This window comes from Lithobates pipiens, unplaced genomic scaffold, assembly GCF_037356315.1.
Source record: "Lithobates pipiens isolate NorthernLeopardFrog02 unplaced genomic scaffold, aLitPip1_a1.2 Scaffold_22, whole genome shotgun sequence".
Taxonomy (NCBI): domain Eukaryota; kingdom Metazoa; phylum Chordata; class Amphibia; order Anura; family Ranidae; genus Lithobates; species Lithobates pipiens.
In genome coordinates, this window is record NW_027507784.1 from 19,570,766 (window position 1) to 19,586,834 (window position 16,069).

Here is a 16,069-nt window from a genome sequence, read left to right on the forward strand (position 1 = left end):
TACAGGCTCTGTTCCTGCTCACCCTGGACATTAAGGCTGAGTTCACACTAGAACACGCAGAGGCTCACAGCAGGAGTCCAGCGCATCTCCATTCATCATTTCTGGTCTGATTTCAGCTCGAATTTTGGGCTGAATTTGGACCTGAAATGGACCAAAAAATGCACAGGACTCCTGTGCAATTCGCACCGGAGCTGCTGTGGAGATGTGTGAACCGGCTCCATAGAGAGCCAGTCACAATCTCCTGTTATATGAATTGGATGCAGGGGAAACCCACATTCAATTTGTATTCGTGTGAACACAGCCTTAGGTTTTCCTGCCCACCTTTTTGGTGTTCCATAGTCAATGTTATGTAGCACCCTCTACCTAGGTAGGTGTGTCATGGATATTTCACTACACTCTTGCGCCAATAAGCGCCCTTCCACCATGATAGTATAATGCAGCCTTTCGATCGTATGACTCCCCTCTGGTTCCCCATTAAAGAGACATCACCAGCATTCTTACGTCCTCATCGCAGCATGGTCAGTCAGCATCTCTGCACTCCTGACCCATGCATCTCCTTTTATTAACACATAAACAGGAAGCACACACCCTGGAGGGTTTGAGTCCAACAGCTTAACCCCTCCTACACAGTTTGTGACCTCACAGGAAATGAAAAACACAGATTGTGAATGACCATATAAGGACATGACTAAATAAAGACGCGATACAGTATGAATTAATTTATACAATAACCAATGAACGATGACTAGTGATGGCCGAACAGTTCGCCCGGCGGTCGTTTCGCGGCGAATTTCGGCTGTTCGCGATTCGACCGATCGGCTGACTATTGCCGCCGTTCGCCCGGTGGACCTCCGTGTTTTTTCTATGAAAAAGAACTTTGACTTGATGACACATCCATCATGGGGTACAGGACAGCCAATTGAGACATTACAGCACATGGACACTTGGACATTCCCCCTAACCTATAAATACACCCGATCCGGCGGCCATTTTACATTCTTTCTTCTGTCACTATAGGGAAAGTTTGCTGTGTGGAGTAGGGAGAGATAAATCACTAGCTATTTGGTACACAAAAGTTCTTTTCAGGACTGGTATAGGTGTTAGGCGTATATAGGTTTGCTGTGCTACTGATTGTTGCAGCAGCCTGAGTGTCTTGTCAGTTTAGAGAAAGGGACAGGACGGTGTGTGCTACAGGGAGAGTCAGTTTAGTCGTCATCATCATCATCATTAGCTGATACTATCAGGTCCACAAAAGAGCTATTCCAGTAACCAGTAATTGTTCCAGTCTCCTCTTTTTTGCCACTTTGTATAGGGACAGGAAGGAAGCAGTGTGTCAGGCAGTGAGGGTCAGTTTAAAGACTTGCTGTTACTATTAGTTCCACAAAGGTTCTTTCCAGGACTGGTATCAGTGGTACGGTAATAGGCTTGTACACGTATAATATTCTTTCTTCCAAATATAGAAAGAATATTATACTTGACTGCTGCCCTTCTGCTGCAGTCTGCTAATCATTCACAACTCACTTGTTCCACAAAGCTCTTTATCAGGACTGGAAACTTGGTCTGTGTAGGGTGCTACAGTACATAGGGTTGAGTGCGGTACAGTCTGCTGTTCTGTAAGGACCGCTATCGGTCCACAATAGATAGGGTTGACGTGCACCACTGCTGACCGCTGCCCTATACTGCAGCAGTCCTTCATTGGTATAGGGACTGACGTACAGTCTGCTATTCAGTCACACACAACCTACTTGGTCCATAAAGGTCCTTATAAGGACTGGTAACTTGGTGAAGGGTGCTACAGTACATAGGGTTGAGTGAGGTACAGTCTGCCGTTCTGTAAGGACTGGTATTGGTCCACAATAGATAGGGTTGACGTGCACCACTGCTGACCGCTGCCCTATACTGCAGCAGTCCTTCATCGGTATAGGGACTAAGAGTTTTTTCACAGGGTGATTTAAAAAAATGACAGGCAGAGGAAAAGGCAGGCCCTTCCGCAGGGGTGGTAGGGGTAGGGCAGGAGCAACAGCCTTGAGCCAAAGTGGGAAGTTGCAGAAGGTGCATTCAATTACTTTAAAGGACGCACCAGACTTGTTTGAGTGGCTCACTCAGCCTTACTCTTCTGCACCCTCCTCATCCTCTCGATCTGCACCCTCTTCTTCACTCTCTGCTATGTGCACCCCCAAAGACACTACCACCAACAACACCACCACCACCACATACCTTCCGCTTGAGTCACAGGAATTATTTTCCGATCCATATCAAGACGACATTTCTGATGCGCAGCCACTCTTGGTATTGGATCAGGAAGAGGAGGTAGCAACAACCGCTACTCAGCAGTCTGACGACAGTACCCAGATCAGCCCAAGGAGGAGGTTGGTCCCCAGTGTTGCTGCCTACTCCGAGATCTCTACTTATAGCGGTGGGGAAGGTGACGTTGATGATGACGTGTCTAGTGATGTCACGTGGGTGCCCACAAGAGAGGAAGAGGAGGGGAGTTCAGAGGGAGATATGGACCAGCAGATAGGGAGGAGAAGCAGGACTAACTTACATTGCACAGGAGGGACAAAGCAGACTGCAAATGTATCAGGAGCGAGTCATCGACCATGTACGGTCACATCTGGCGCTCCCAGGACACCGGCACATGGCTCCGCAGTGTGGGCTTTTTTTAACGTGTCCGCTGCTGACAATAGCGCTGCCATCTGCAATCTTTGCAGTCAACGCATTCGTCGCGGCAAGCCCAACACTCACCTAGGGACGACCGCCTTAAGAAGGCACATGGGCAGCCATCACCGAGCCCAGTGGGAGCAACGGAACACACAAAGCCACACTGCAGGCTCTCACCATCCAGCCTCGTCTTCTACTTCTCCTTCTCCTCTCTCCTCACAATTGTCCTCCACTCCACCTTCCATCACACCAAGCTCACATTTTTCTGCAAAAAGGCAGGCTTCCGTGGGCCTAATGTTTGAGCGTAAAAAAAAAAAAAAATGATGACGCCGGATAACCCTCTTGCCCAACGATTGACGGCTGGCTTGTCAGAACTCATAGCCCGCCAACTACTGCCATATAAACTGGTGGACTTGGAGGCCTTTCGCAAATTTGTGGCCATTGGAACTCCACAATGGAAGGTCCCAGGAAGGAAGTATTTCTCAGAGAAGGGCATCCCAGAGGTATATGGCCATGTTCAGCGGCAAGTGAATGTATCTCTGGCACACAGTGTCGGTGCCAAGATACACCTGACCACAGACACGTGGTCTAGCAAACACGGGCAGGGAAGGTATATCACTTTTACTGCCCACTGGGTGAACCTTCTGACGGCCGCCAAGCATATAACCCGTGGCACCCGCGTAGATTTGGTTTTACCGCCACGGATTGCATGCAGGCCTGACTCTTCTCCTCCTCCTCCTCCTACTCCATCCTCCTCCCTCTCCTCCTCAGCTGCCTCCTCCTTTTCCGCTGCTAGCGTCTCTTCCGCTGCACCGCCCAAGCTCCCCAGAACCTATTCCACATGCCAGGTGAGACGTTGCCATGCTGTGCTGCGTCTGTTGTGCCTGGAAGCCAAGAGCCACACTGGCCCGGCACTCCTTTCAGCTTTGCGTTCACAGGCAGATCAGTGGCTAACACCGCTCAATTTGACAGTTGGTAAAGTGGTGTGTGACAATGGTGCCAATCTGCTTAGCGCATTGAAACAGGGCAAAATCACGCACGTGCCATGCATGGCACACGTCTTAAACATGGTCGTGCAGCGATTCCTTGTCAAATACCCTGGGGTCCAGGACATCTTGCGGCAGGCAAGGAAAATCTTGGCCCATTTCAGAAGATCGTACACGGCCATGGCTCGCCTTGCTGACATTCAGCGGCGACACCATCTGCCGGTCAGACGTCTTATTTGCGATTGCCCAACGCGATGGAACTCAACCTTCTATATGCTTGATAGGCTGCTCCAGCAGAAACGTGCAGTTAACATCTACCTGTATGAACTCTGCGTAAGAAACGGTTCTGGGGAGCTGGGTTTTTTTCACCGCGCCAGTGGCTGCTCATGCGCGACGCATGCAGACTTCTGCGGCCACTTGAGGAGATCACCAAACTGGTCAGTCGCAGCCATGGCGCCATCAGTGACATGGTACTTTATGCCTTCTTTATGGAGCGTGCATTGCGTCGTGTCATTGATCAAGCTGTGGAGGAGCAGGAGCGGGAAGATGAGGAAGTCGCAATGCTGGATGAATTCCCAGGGGGGGCTACTCTGAGACAAGTCAACAACAGGAGTCTGATGAGGAGTCAGAGGAGGATGGTGCCGGGGCGGATGAGGCGGAGCAAGAAGAGCATGCTTTAAACCTTTCTGGGATCCCTGTTGTGTGTGGATGGGGAGAGGAGAATGAAGAGGACGACATTATCCTGGATGATGAGCAGGAGCCAGGCCACCACACCGCTTCCACTTTAGTGCAAATGGGGGCCTTCATACTCCAGTGTTTTAATAGGGACCCCCGTATAAAAAGCATAAGGGTCAAGGACCAGTACTGGGTGGCAACGTACTTAGACCGCTGGTACAAACACAAAATGGCGGAAATGTTACCGCCGTCGCAGAGGGCTGTCAGAATGCAGCATTTCCAGGCCTTGCTTCGAGAAATGTTGCATTCTGCTTTTGCGAGCGCTGGCAGAGGAGCAATTCACACTCCCAGAGAAGGAGTTGCGGATACCAATCCGACAGCGCCTGCAAGAAGAGGCCGGTTTGAAGATGTGTTGGTGACTTCGGATATGAGGTCATTCTTTCAGCCGACCCATCGACAGGTTTCATCCGGATCCAGCATCAGGGAACGCCTAGACCGTCAGGTGTCCGACTACATCGGGTTAACAGCCGATGTGGACGCTCTGAGGAGTGATGAACCCCTGGACTACTGGGTGGGCAGGCTTGACCTCTGGCCAGAGCTTGCCCAATTTGCAATCGAACTGTTGGCTTGCCCCTCATCCAGTGTCCTGTCCGAAAGGACGTTCAGCGCAGCAGGGGGGGGGGGATCGTGACCGATAAGCGTACTCGCCTAGCTCACGACAGTGTTAACTACCTCACATTTCTAAAAATGAATGAGGCATGGATCTCGGAGGAATTCAACACATGTGACCAGTAGACCGTGTATATGTCTATAAACAATTTTTTTTAATCAAGCACACAGACCTTCTTTCTTCATTTGGCTCACTTCCTTGTCCCAAAAAAGCACACCGTACTATATGCCCCTACCCTCCTCTTTGAAGAGGTTGAGCGGTGTCATATTTCTACTGGGGCTGCTTTTGAGGGGATCACACCATCCCTGTGCTGTGCTGAGTTTCTCCTGGGCCTGCTTATTATGAGGGGATCACACCATCCCTGTGCTGTGCTGACTTCCTCCTGGGGGTTCTTATGAGGGGATCACACCATCCCTGTCCTGTGCTGATTTACTCCTGGGCCTGCTTATTATGAGGGGATCACACCATCCCTGTGCTGACTTTCTCCTGGGGGTTCTTATTATGAGGGGATCACACCATCCCTGTGCTGTGCTGACTTCCTCCTGGGGGTTCTTATTATGAGGGGATCACACCATCCCTGTGCTGTGCTGACTTCCTCCTGGGGCTGCTTACGGTGCTGCTGTCAGTGCTGTATATCACGGTGCTGGTGTGAGTGCTTAATGTCACGCTTCTGATGTCAGTGCTCTCTATCACGGTGCTGCTGTCAGTGCTGTATATCACGGTGCTGATGTCAGTGCTTTATGTCACGCTGCTGATGTCAGTGCTCTCTATCATGGTGCTGTTGTCAGATGACTCTATCACGGTGCAGGTGTCATTGCTGTATGTCACGCTGCTGGTGATCATCTCCTGCACCCTCTTCTTTGCCTACCTGGACCTTCCGTCTCCTCCATTGCCTTCATGTGCTCCACAGTCCTGAATTGTCAGAACAATTTCCCATATAAAAAAAGAATGCTTGTAGTTATCGATCCCAAATTCACCTCATACATGTATTATGTCATTGGCCATGTGGTGGGACTATGTTTGCCCAGCTAATAATTATTTTGTGGCTGCAAATTTGACCTAAAGGTTTGCGAAGTTCCCCTCCCATTGAAGTCAGTGGGGCCCGCCGCGAACTTTCCCTTTCGCGAACTATCGGCCGCGTTCGCAAAACGTCCCGTCGGAAGTTCGTCCATCACTAACGATGACTACAATTCCACTAATTATGCATTGTTCCAGAGAACAATGCATACCTGGATTATGCAACCCTTCCTTGTAGATGGAATGTTATTTGGAGGTGCACACTGTGAATCTCAACATGTGCTGATCAGACACAAAAGAGACAATGAGCATACATCCGCCCATAACCGATCTTTGCAGAGCAAACATATCCCCTCAGACAATCATCTGTGCAATGCACAGGGGCCCTTTCCCTGGTGGACATACCTCCACTCTGCAAACACCTCTCTCCAATCCCAGGAAGTTATCCCCTACCTAATGGATCTCAACCAGTGTCAGTCTGACCCAGAATCCTCCGTAGATGCGACTGAGAGGCTCGTATGTCGGATCTGACTGGTTCAGATACTACCTGCGACCCTGAGTGGGAACTGCCGACGAAGAGCATGAACGAAGAACCTGGTGTGCACCTGCAATTGAATGCATGGACTGACGAACACGAGGTGAGCTGAGAAGAGTCGGCCCACTGACATGCATTACCGCGCACTGGAACCGACACAGACCATTGTGGGTGGTCTGGTTATATACCCTCCAGACTCCTCCCATAATTACATACCACCATACTGGCCTTCTTACACACACACACACATATATATATATATATATATATATATATACACACATATACATATACACATATACACACACATACATACAGTCAGTCTAGTATATATAGTGAGGGATACAATTATTTGACCCCCTGCTAAATTTTATGTTTGCCCACTGACAAAGAAATGATCAGTATATATAGAAAGGCCAGTATGGTGGCCTGGAATTATGGGAGGAGCCCGGTGGGGTATATAACCAGCCCGTTCGCCTATCTTCCTCGTCGGTTCCGGTGCACGATATCTGATACGTCAGAGATCAAGGGCCGACTATCCTCGAGACCAAACGTAGTGAGTCGTGTTCGTGAGTTCCCGTGTTGTCCCGATCGTGTTCGTGTTGTCAGTCGTCTTGTCTTTCGTCAGCGTTCGTGTGTTTGCCCGTCCGAGTGTCGCTATACTCAGAGAAATTACCGTTGTCGTACGACGCGTCTGGGCCGGCTGTCGCAGGTAGGGCTTCGGCACCCATTTTTCATTTCATGTGTTACAATGTCACTTAAACGAGATTTCCTGAACTCACGAACCTCTCACTTTTTCATTTCACGAACGTTTTAAAACCGTGGCATTCGTACTCGTTACCTCATGTCACTATCCCTTTCTTTCGAAGGAAGTCGTTATCACCTTTTCGGGACATGTCGATCGTGCCACATCAGGCACTTCGTTTCGTAGGCACGTCATTTCTAAGCCGAACGACTCCCCAATCATTTCTCAATATTCGAATCGAATCGTTTCGAAATCACAGCCGACTGCTCGTTACGTTAAATCAAGCAGTCCGGACAATTTCAATTTCACGTTGTTTTCAAGCCGCAATCCGGTCGGACCGTTCCAAATTCGAACAATTTCTTGCCATTTCAATCATTTCATGCCGTTTGAATTATGTCTGTCATTTCATCTCATTTCAAATCATTTCAGTCTCTTTTATGTCAGATCGAATCATTTCTACCATTTCTAAATCATTTCATCATTTCTGTCACTTACCGCGCTCCGGTGCGAATCCTGTCGCATCTCCGATGCACCGATTCTCTTCGAAGTGCCCCAGGGTTCGGCCTCATTTCTGTACATGCTGCAGAGACTGAGTCACTCGCAGGTTCAAGCACGGTCCCTGATTCTAGTCTTTGTCATGGCATACCATTTCTGTCACTTATTACGCTCCAATTCGAATCCTGTCGCATTCTTTTATGCACCGATTTGTTCTGGTGTGCCCAGCTGTTACGCCTCATTTCAGTACATGCTCCAGAGACGGATTCTTTGTTGTATCCATCAGTCCAGTCGTTGAATCTTGTCTCTGTCATGGCATATCATTTCTGTCACTTATCACGCTCCGATTCAAATCCTGTTGCATTTATTTATGCACCGATTCGTTCCGGTGTGCCCAGCTGTCACGCCTCATTTCAGTACATGCTCCAAAGACAGGATTCATCTGTTTGGTTCATGGGCTCGTCCTCTGATTCTTGTCTTTGTCATGGGTTTTCATTTCATTTCACCTATCACGTTCCGGTACGAATAGTCACATCTGTGTACCAAATTCGTCTCGGCATGCCCCAGGAACGGCCTCATTTCAGTACATGCTCCAGAATCCGTTTTGTGCTCGGTCGCAAGATTGTGGCATGGCGATCCGGATCTCTGTCATGGCAGATTCATTCATTTCACGGTCACATACCGCTTCCCGGTTTGAGTCCAGTTGATTCTTCAATGTTTGGATTCCTAGCGGGGGGCCTTGATCATCAGCCTCATTTCACTATTAAATTGCTTCAAAATTGTATGCTTGCTTCAGAGTTCAGTTTGGGGTCAGTTGCATCTGCGACGCGACCGAATCATATCTCTGTCATGATAGGCATGTTATTCAAAAGAGCAACATTTCATTTGTTTGTTTCATTTCATTTATGTCATTTCATCTCATTTTTAAATCTCACCTCCACTATTTAGCTAGCCATCTGTTCAGGTATAGGAATCTCAAACAAACTTCCAATTCCAGACGCCTACTGACTGGAGCGTCATGGATACTGAGCTATTCTGCCGCCACTTCGCGTGGCTACGGTCTCCTCTCTGTGCGATTTGCCAGTCGGCTACTCATACCGCGACTTGGTGCGCTAGCTCAGTGGCAGCCCCGCCCTTAGACGGTCCATCTACCTCAGGTACTGCTCAGGGCCCACAGGCGCCGGCACGCCTGCCGCAGACGGATACATTTGGGGCGCCCGGTCAAGACCATGGGAGGTGCAGCAATCTGCAACAATTATAATAGCGGGTCATGCAATTTTAGTCAGTGCAGGCTGCTCCACGTATGCACGCAGTGTCATAGAGCTCATCCCAGGCTTATGTGTGAGGTCAAACAGATTAAGAAATCTTGAATAAGCCGGGTCAACGTTTCGTGGCTCAGTGTCTACCTTACCAATCATCCTACCCCCTCACTATCCACCTACCTTGTTCAGGGCTTCACTCAAGGCTTTCATACTGGACTTATTTCTCTCCTTCACCTCACGCATGAATGCCAGAACCTGCGGTCAGCAGCTATGGATGAACAAGCCATTGACCAACTACTACAGTCAGAGTTAGACCAGGACTTCATCATAGGCCCTTTCACACAGCCCCATTTAACACCTGGCGAGTCAGCCCTATTGGGATTGTCAAGGGCAAGTCCTCTAATAAACTCAGATTGGTGTACGATTTGTCAGCGCCTCATTCCTCTTCTGTCCCCAGTCTTAATTCCCTTATCCCCTCTGAGGAGTTCTCCCTTAAGTACGCATCCGTAGACACGGCCATCCAGGCCATTCTCAAAACAGGCACAGGAACCTGGCTCTCCAAAGCCGACATCTCGGACGCCTTCAAGCTCCTTCCCATCCATCCATCTCTCTGGTGCTGGCATGGCATCAAATGGAGGGAGCTGTACTATTTTGCCACCAAACTAACATTCGGGTACAAGAGCAGCCCCTGGCTCTTCGACACTTTCGCACAGACTCTCGCATGGATCTTGCTGCACGTAGCCCAGTGTCAGGGAGTCATACACTATCTGGATGACTTCCTGCTGATCGAGCCTCCCGGCTTTCCTCCAGGAGATCTGGATGAGTTAAGGGTGGTCTTCAATAACCTCAACGTCCCCATTGCCGAGCACAAGGTGGATGGTCCATCGCAGACCATCACCTTTCTCGGGGTCAGCCTAGACACCAACACTATGCAGGCCAGCCTCCCCCCAGATAAACTGACCCGCATCAGGACGGTCCTGAGGGACTTCACCCGTGCCAGAACTTGCACCAAGAGACAGCTACAGTCCCTACTCGGCATGTTAAATTTCGCCATGCGCATCATCCCTCAGGGTCGCGCATTTGTTTCACGCCTATTGGTCTTACTGTCCCTCTCACAGGACCCGGAGCAAGTCCTCAGCCTGGATCCTGCGGCGATAGCAGACCTTGCTATGTGGGAGGAATTCCTATCGTCTTGGAATGGCGTGTCCCTGTTCATTCCCTCCGTGTCCTCCGACGCAGCGGCCTCCACGGGCTTTGCGGTAATTTTTGGCCACCTCTGGCTCGCAGTTCCCTGGCCTCCCCAGATACTGGCAATCCCTGGCTTCACCGAGACGTCCTCCCTGTTCAAGTTATACCCCATCGTAGCCGCAGCACACACATGCGGCCGCAGTTGGTCGGGTCAAACGGTGACCTTTTCAACAGATAATCTGGCCACTGCGGAGATCATTAATAAAGGCAGGTCCAAGTCTCTAGAGATTATGTCCTTCCTACGGCGACTGGTCCAGCTCTCGTTATTATTTCAGTTCAACGTCCATTGTTCCTTTATCCCCGGTAAATTCAATCAGGCAGCGGACGCCCTCTCCCGCTTTAACTTTGTTTCATTTTTCGATCAGGTGCCCGCAGCCGGACCAACATCAGCAGCTATCCCGGACTGGTCTCAACTGACCCTGGATTAGCCCCACACCTATTAGCAGCAACCCAACTCATCGATCTCTCCCTCTCACGCAATACCCGCAAGGCCTATCAATCGGCCTGGAGGGCCTTTAACCGCTTCATGACGTATCACAGCACAGAGACCTCCCGGGTCAAGCAAGTCCTGGCCTTCATTTCCTACTGCCACTCGGAGTTGGCGTTATCCTTTAATACGATCCGGCTATACCTGGCCGGGGTACAACATTTCACATCCCTCCAGGACCCTACCGAACCCTCCTTCTTCACTTACCACGCCGTTCGGGCTGTCATGCGCGGCGTTCAGAAGCGCCAGCCAATGGCCTGCACCAAACGGCTGCCTATCACAGGAGACGTTTTAGGAACATGTCAGATATTCTGGCCACTTCACCTTTCGGTCTCCGCATTAGTATCGTCTTACAAGCAGCCATACACCTGGCCTTCTATGGCTTCTTACGGCCAGGCGAGTTTACCTGTAATAGCCCCACAGCACGCATGCTGTGCAAGCACCACTTGGTCAGGTACGAAGACCATTTAGTCTTACACATAGCAGTCTCCAAGACGCAGCAGCTTGGCTCAGGTACGGACATACTCTTCTATAAGACCAACAACCGCTGGTGCCCGGTCGCCATTCTCACCCGCTTGTTGACCCTTCTGGCCGATCAACCAGGAACTGGCCCGCTTCTGCCATTTCTCACTAAACCTCTGAACGCTGCCCGGTTTATGGAACATGTCAGGATACTCCTGGGCATCCTTCACCTCAATCCTGCTCACTACTCCGGACATTCATTTCGTATCGGAGCAGCTTCGACTGCCTCCCGCCAAGGGGTCCCGGTCCATGTTATCAAGAAGTTGGGTAGATGGAAGTCCACCTGTTTCGCCCGTTACATACCCAATCCGCAAGTAGAGATGGCCCAGGCCTTTGTCAAGCTCACCCAGTAACAAACTCGAAACAATAAAATGCAACCCCTACCTGAATGTTTTTGCCCCCTTATTTTGGTATACCGTACGTTAGACCAGGGCACACTTTCAGGTCCATTTCAAGTAAGCAAGTTTATGTTAACCTTGTTTGTCATCCTTATCCGTATCGGTCAGAGGGCTCTGGACCATAAATATAAATATATATATATATATATATATATTTTTTTTTTTTAGATGAACCCAACACCCCCCCCCCAGTTCGGTTCACAGCAGAACATCAGAACATGTGAACAGGCAAAAAATTTGTTCGAACATGCAAACACCGTTAAAGTCTATGGGACACGGACGTGAAAAAAAGTGCTAATTTTAAAGGCTTATATGCAAGTTACTGTCATAAAAAGTGTTTGGGGACCTGGGTCCTGCCTCAGGGGACATGTATCAATGCAAAAAAAAGTTTTAAAAACTGATGTTTCTTCGGGAGCAGTGATTTTAATATTTCTTAAATTGAAACAATAAAAATGAAATATTTCTTTAAATATCGTGCCTGGGGGTTGTCCTTAGTATGCCTATAAAATAGTGCATCTTTCCCATTTTTATAACAGTGCCACAGCAAAATTACATTTCTAAAAGAAAAAATTTAACTTAAAACTGCTTGCGGCTGCAATGTATTATCGGATCCTGGCAATATAGAAAAAAAATACCAAAAATGTCCATACCAGGCCCTTCAGGCCTTTGGTGGAGGTGGTGCCACAACTCTGTAAGCCCTCACAGTTACTCTTGTTGAGCGCAGGAACGGGCCCTGCTGTTAAATATTAGATCAAATATTGTAGTTACATGCCCCTGTTGAACAGGAGGGACAGTCAGTTTAATCACTAGCTATTACTAATAGGTCCACAAAGGTCCTTTTAAGGACTGGTATAGGTGTACAGTATATAGGGTTGTACACATAATATACTATCTTCCAAATATAGAAAGAATATTATACTTGACTGCTGCCCTATTCTGCAGCAGTCCTTTATCAGTGTAGGGACTGAGGTACAGTCTGCAAATCACTAGCTACTTGGTCCACAAAGGTCCTTGTAAGGACTGGTATAGGTGTACAATATATAGGGTGCTGGTGCACTGCTGCAGATTACTGCTCTATTCTGCAGCAATTCTTTATCAGTGTAGCATGCTTTAAACCTTTCTGGGATCCCTGTTGTGTGTGGATGGGGAAAGGAGAACGAGGAGGATGACATTATCCTGGATGATGAGTAGGAGCCTGGCCACCACACCACTTCCAGTTTAGTGCAAATGGGGACCTTCATGCTCCAGTGTTTTAACAGGGACCCCCCTATAAAAAGCATAAGAGTCCATGACCAGTACTGGGAGGCAACGTACTTAGACCCCCGGTACAAACACAAAATGGCAGAAATGTTACCACTGTCACAGAGGGCTGTCAGAATGCAGCACTTCCAGGCCTTGTTTCGAGAAATGCTGCATTCTACTTTTGCGTGCGCTGGCAGAGGAGCCATTCCCACTCCCAGAGAAAGAGTTGCGGGTACCAATCCAACAGTGCCTGCAAGAAGAGGGCGGCTTGAAGATGTGTTGGTGACTTCTGATATGAGGTCATTCTTTCAGCTGACCCATCTACAGGTGTCATCCAGATCCAGCATCAGGGAACGCCTAGACCGTCAGGTGTCCGACTACATCGGGTTAACGGCCGATGTGGACGCCCTGAGGAGTGATGAACCCCTGGACTACTGGGTGGGCAGGCTTGACCTCTGGCCATAGCTTGCCCAATTTGCAATAGAACTATTGGCTTTCCCCTCGTCCAGTGTCCTGTCCGAAAGGACGTTCAGCGCAGCAGGGGGGGGGATCGTGACCGATAAGCGCACTCGCCTAGCTCACAACAGTGTTAACTACATCACATTTCTAAAAATGAATGAGACATGGATCTTGGAGGAATTCAACACATGTGACCAGTAGACCATGTATATATCTCTATAAATGATTTATTTAATCAAGCACACAGACCTTTTTTCTACATTTGGCTCACTTCCTTGTACAAAAAAAGCACACCGTACTATATGCCCGTACCCTCCTGTTTGAAGAGGTTGAGCGGTGTCATATTTTTGGGGCCCAGCAGTGAGTTGCTGGTATCAGTGCTGCTGTCAGTGCTCTATATCACGGTGCTGGTGTGGTTCTCAGTGCTCTCTATGACAGTGCTGGTGTCAGTGCTCTCTATCACGGTGCTGGTGTGGTTCTCAGTGCTCTCTATCACAGTGCTGGTGTCAGTGCTCTCTATCACGGTGCTGGTGTGGTTCTCAGTGCTCTCTATCACAGTGCTGGTGTCAGTGCTCTCTATCACGGTGCTGGTGTGGTTCTCAGTGCTCTCTATCACGGCGCTGGTGTCAGTGCTCTCTATCACGGCGCTGGTGTCAGTGCTCTATATCACGGCGCTGGTGTCAGTGCTCTATATCACGGCGCTGGTGTCAGTGCTCTATATCACGGCGCTGGTGTCAGTGCTCTATATCACGGCGCTGGTGTCAGTGCTCTATATCACGGCGCTGGTGTCAGTGCTCTATATCACGGCGCTGGTGTCAGTGCTCTATATCACGGCACTGGTGCACAACTAGTAATTATTTTGTGGCTGGAAATATGACCTGTAGGTTTTTAAAGTTCGCCTGCCATTGAAGTCAATGGGGCCCACCGCAAACTTTGCGGTTTGCGAACTTTCGGCCGCGTTCGTGAAACGTCCCGTCGGAAGTTCGTCCATCTCTATCCAGCAGCACTGAATGTGCACTCAGAAAGCACGCTGGATGCAGGACAGGCCAGTAGCTCAATTGCATATTGAGCAAGTTCTGGCCAGTGGTCCATCCTCAAGACCAGTAATCCAGTGGATGCTCTGTTGGAAAGGTCTCCAAGTCTGCTCTTGCCCCTAGACATTCCTGCACCATGTAATGCAAACACTGGAGATGGTTGCTTGATCCGATCAGACCTTGGTGCCGAGGACTAAAAAACAGTTTAAAGGCATCGGTCAGCCGGCCACCTTCTCCATCGCTCTTCCCCTGACTGAATGAAGCCTCAGCAACACACTGTCCAGCACCAGGAAATTGTAACCTCCCATGGTCTAGAAATGCATTGCACAAACCTTTCTTCAAGGCCTCCTGATGAGGTTTAATTCTCTGCTCCCTCTGCAAAGGCAAGATGAGTTCTGCAACCTTACCCTTTTAATGTGGATCAAGAAGGGTTGCCTGGCAGTAATGATACCTCTCCTTGATACCACAAATCCTAGGGTCCTTTCGCAAGCTTTGCAGAACCAGGGAGGCCATGCAGCGTAAGTTTGCAGAGGCATTTGATTCTGAATCCTCTGGGTCACTAAGGATCACATGACCTCTTCCCAGCCACGTACAACTCCTTGGGTTTCTGGGGACTGAAAACCATCCCTTAAAGACTGCTGCTGAGTGTTATCCTCTACATCCATGCTGACACAATCCTCATTCTTCTCTTCTTGCTGTGTGTTTGGGGGGCCCGCAGGAATGTTATCTACATAAAGAGAGCCTTGAGAGATAAGGAAGTCCTCCTCTTCCTCCCTCTGTTCTGCCTCGAGTGCCCTTTCCATGATTCCACAAAGCGTGTGCTCCAACAGGAAGACTAGAGGCACAGTCTCAATGATGCATGCATTGGTGCTGCTCACCATCCTTGGAGACAGGACAGTGCATGCATTCTTGATCAGTAGCCACTGGCATGGCGAGAAGAAGCCAAGCTACCCTGACCCTGTCCTGGTGCCATACTCGCACAGGTACTCATTGATGGCCCTCTGCTGTATTTGTGAAGCTGCTGCAGCATTGCAAATGTTTAGTTCCACCTGCTGGGCATGTCACAAATGAGGCGGTTGGTGGACAGTTTGCATTCCCTTTGAATTTCAGCCAGCCGAGCACTGCATTGTATGACTGGCGGAAATCACCAGACTTTTCTGGCCTGCCTCAGGGGATCCTGCAAGCCTGGGTACCTGCTCAACAACAACTGCACCAAATTCAGGATGTGTGCCAAACATGGAACATGGGTCAAGTGTCCCTGTCGGAGGGCGGATAGAAGGTTGGTGCAATTGTAGCATACAACCATTTCTGGCTGAAGCTGGCATGGCATCAACCACCTCTGAGCCTGTCCCTGCAGAGCTGACAGAATCTCTGTCCCAGTGTGGCTCCTTTCCCCTAGGTAGACCAACTCAAGCACAGCATGGCATCTTTTAGCCTGGCTGCTTGCGTAGCCCATTGAACGCTTACAGAGCACAAATCTGCAGAAGAGGCCATAGAGGAAGAAGAAAAGAAGGTGAGAGCTGTGTCAGAATCCTCACTAGCATTTTGGAGGTGTAGTGGTGGAACAAGCTCCTACAACACTGAATCCTGTCCTGCATCCTTCCCAGCTGCCAGCAGAGTTACCTAGTGCGCT

The 16,069-nt window shown here is 49.4% G+C and overlaps 1 protein-coding gene across 1 annotated transcript in view; it reads right to left on the reverse strand.

Annotated features, from left to right (window-relative positions):
• LOC143923374 (uncharacterized) overlaps positions 1-16,069 on the reverse strand; it is a 79,457-nt gene that overhangs the window by 31,617 nt on the left and 31,771 nt on the right. The gene's annotated exons all lie outside the window — the stretch shown is intronic.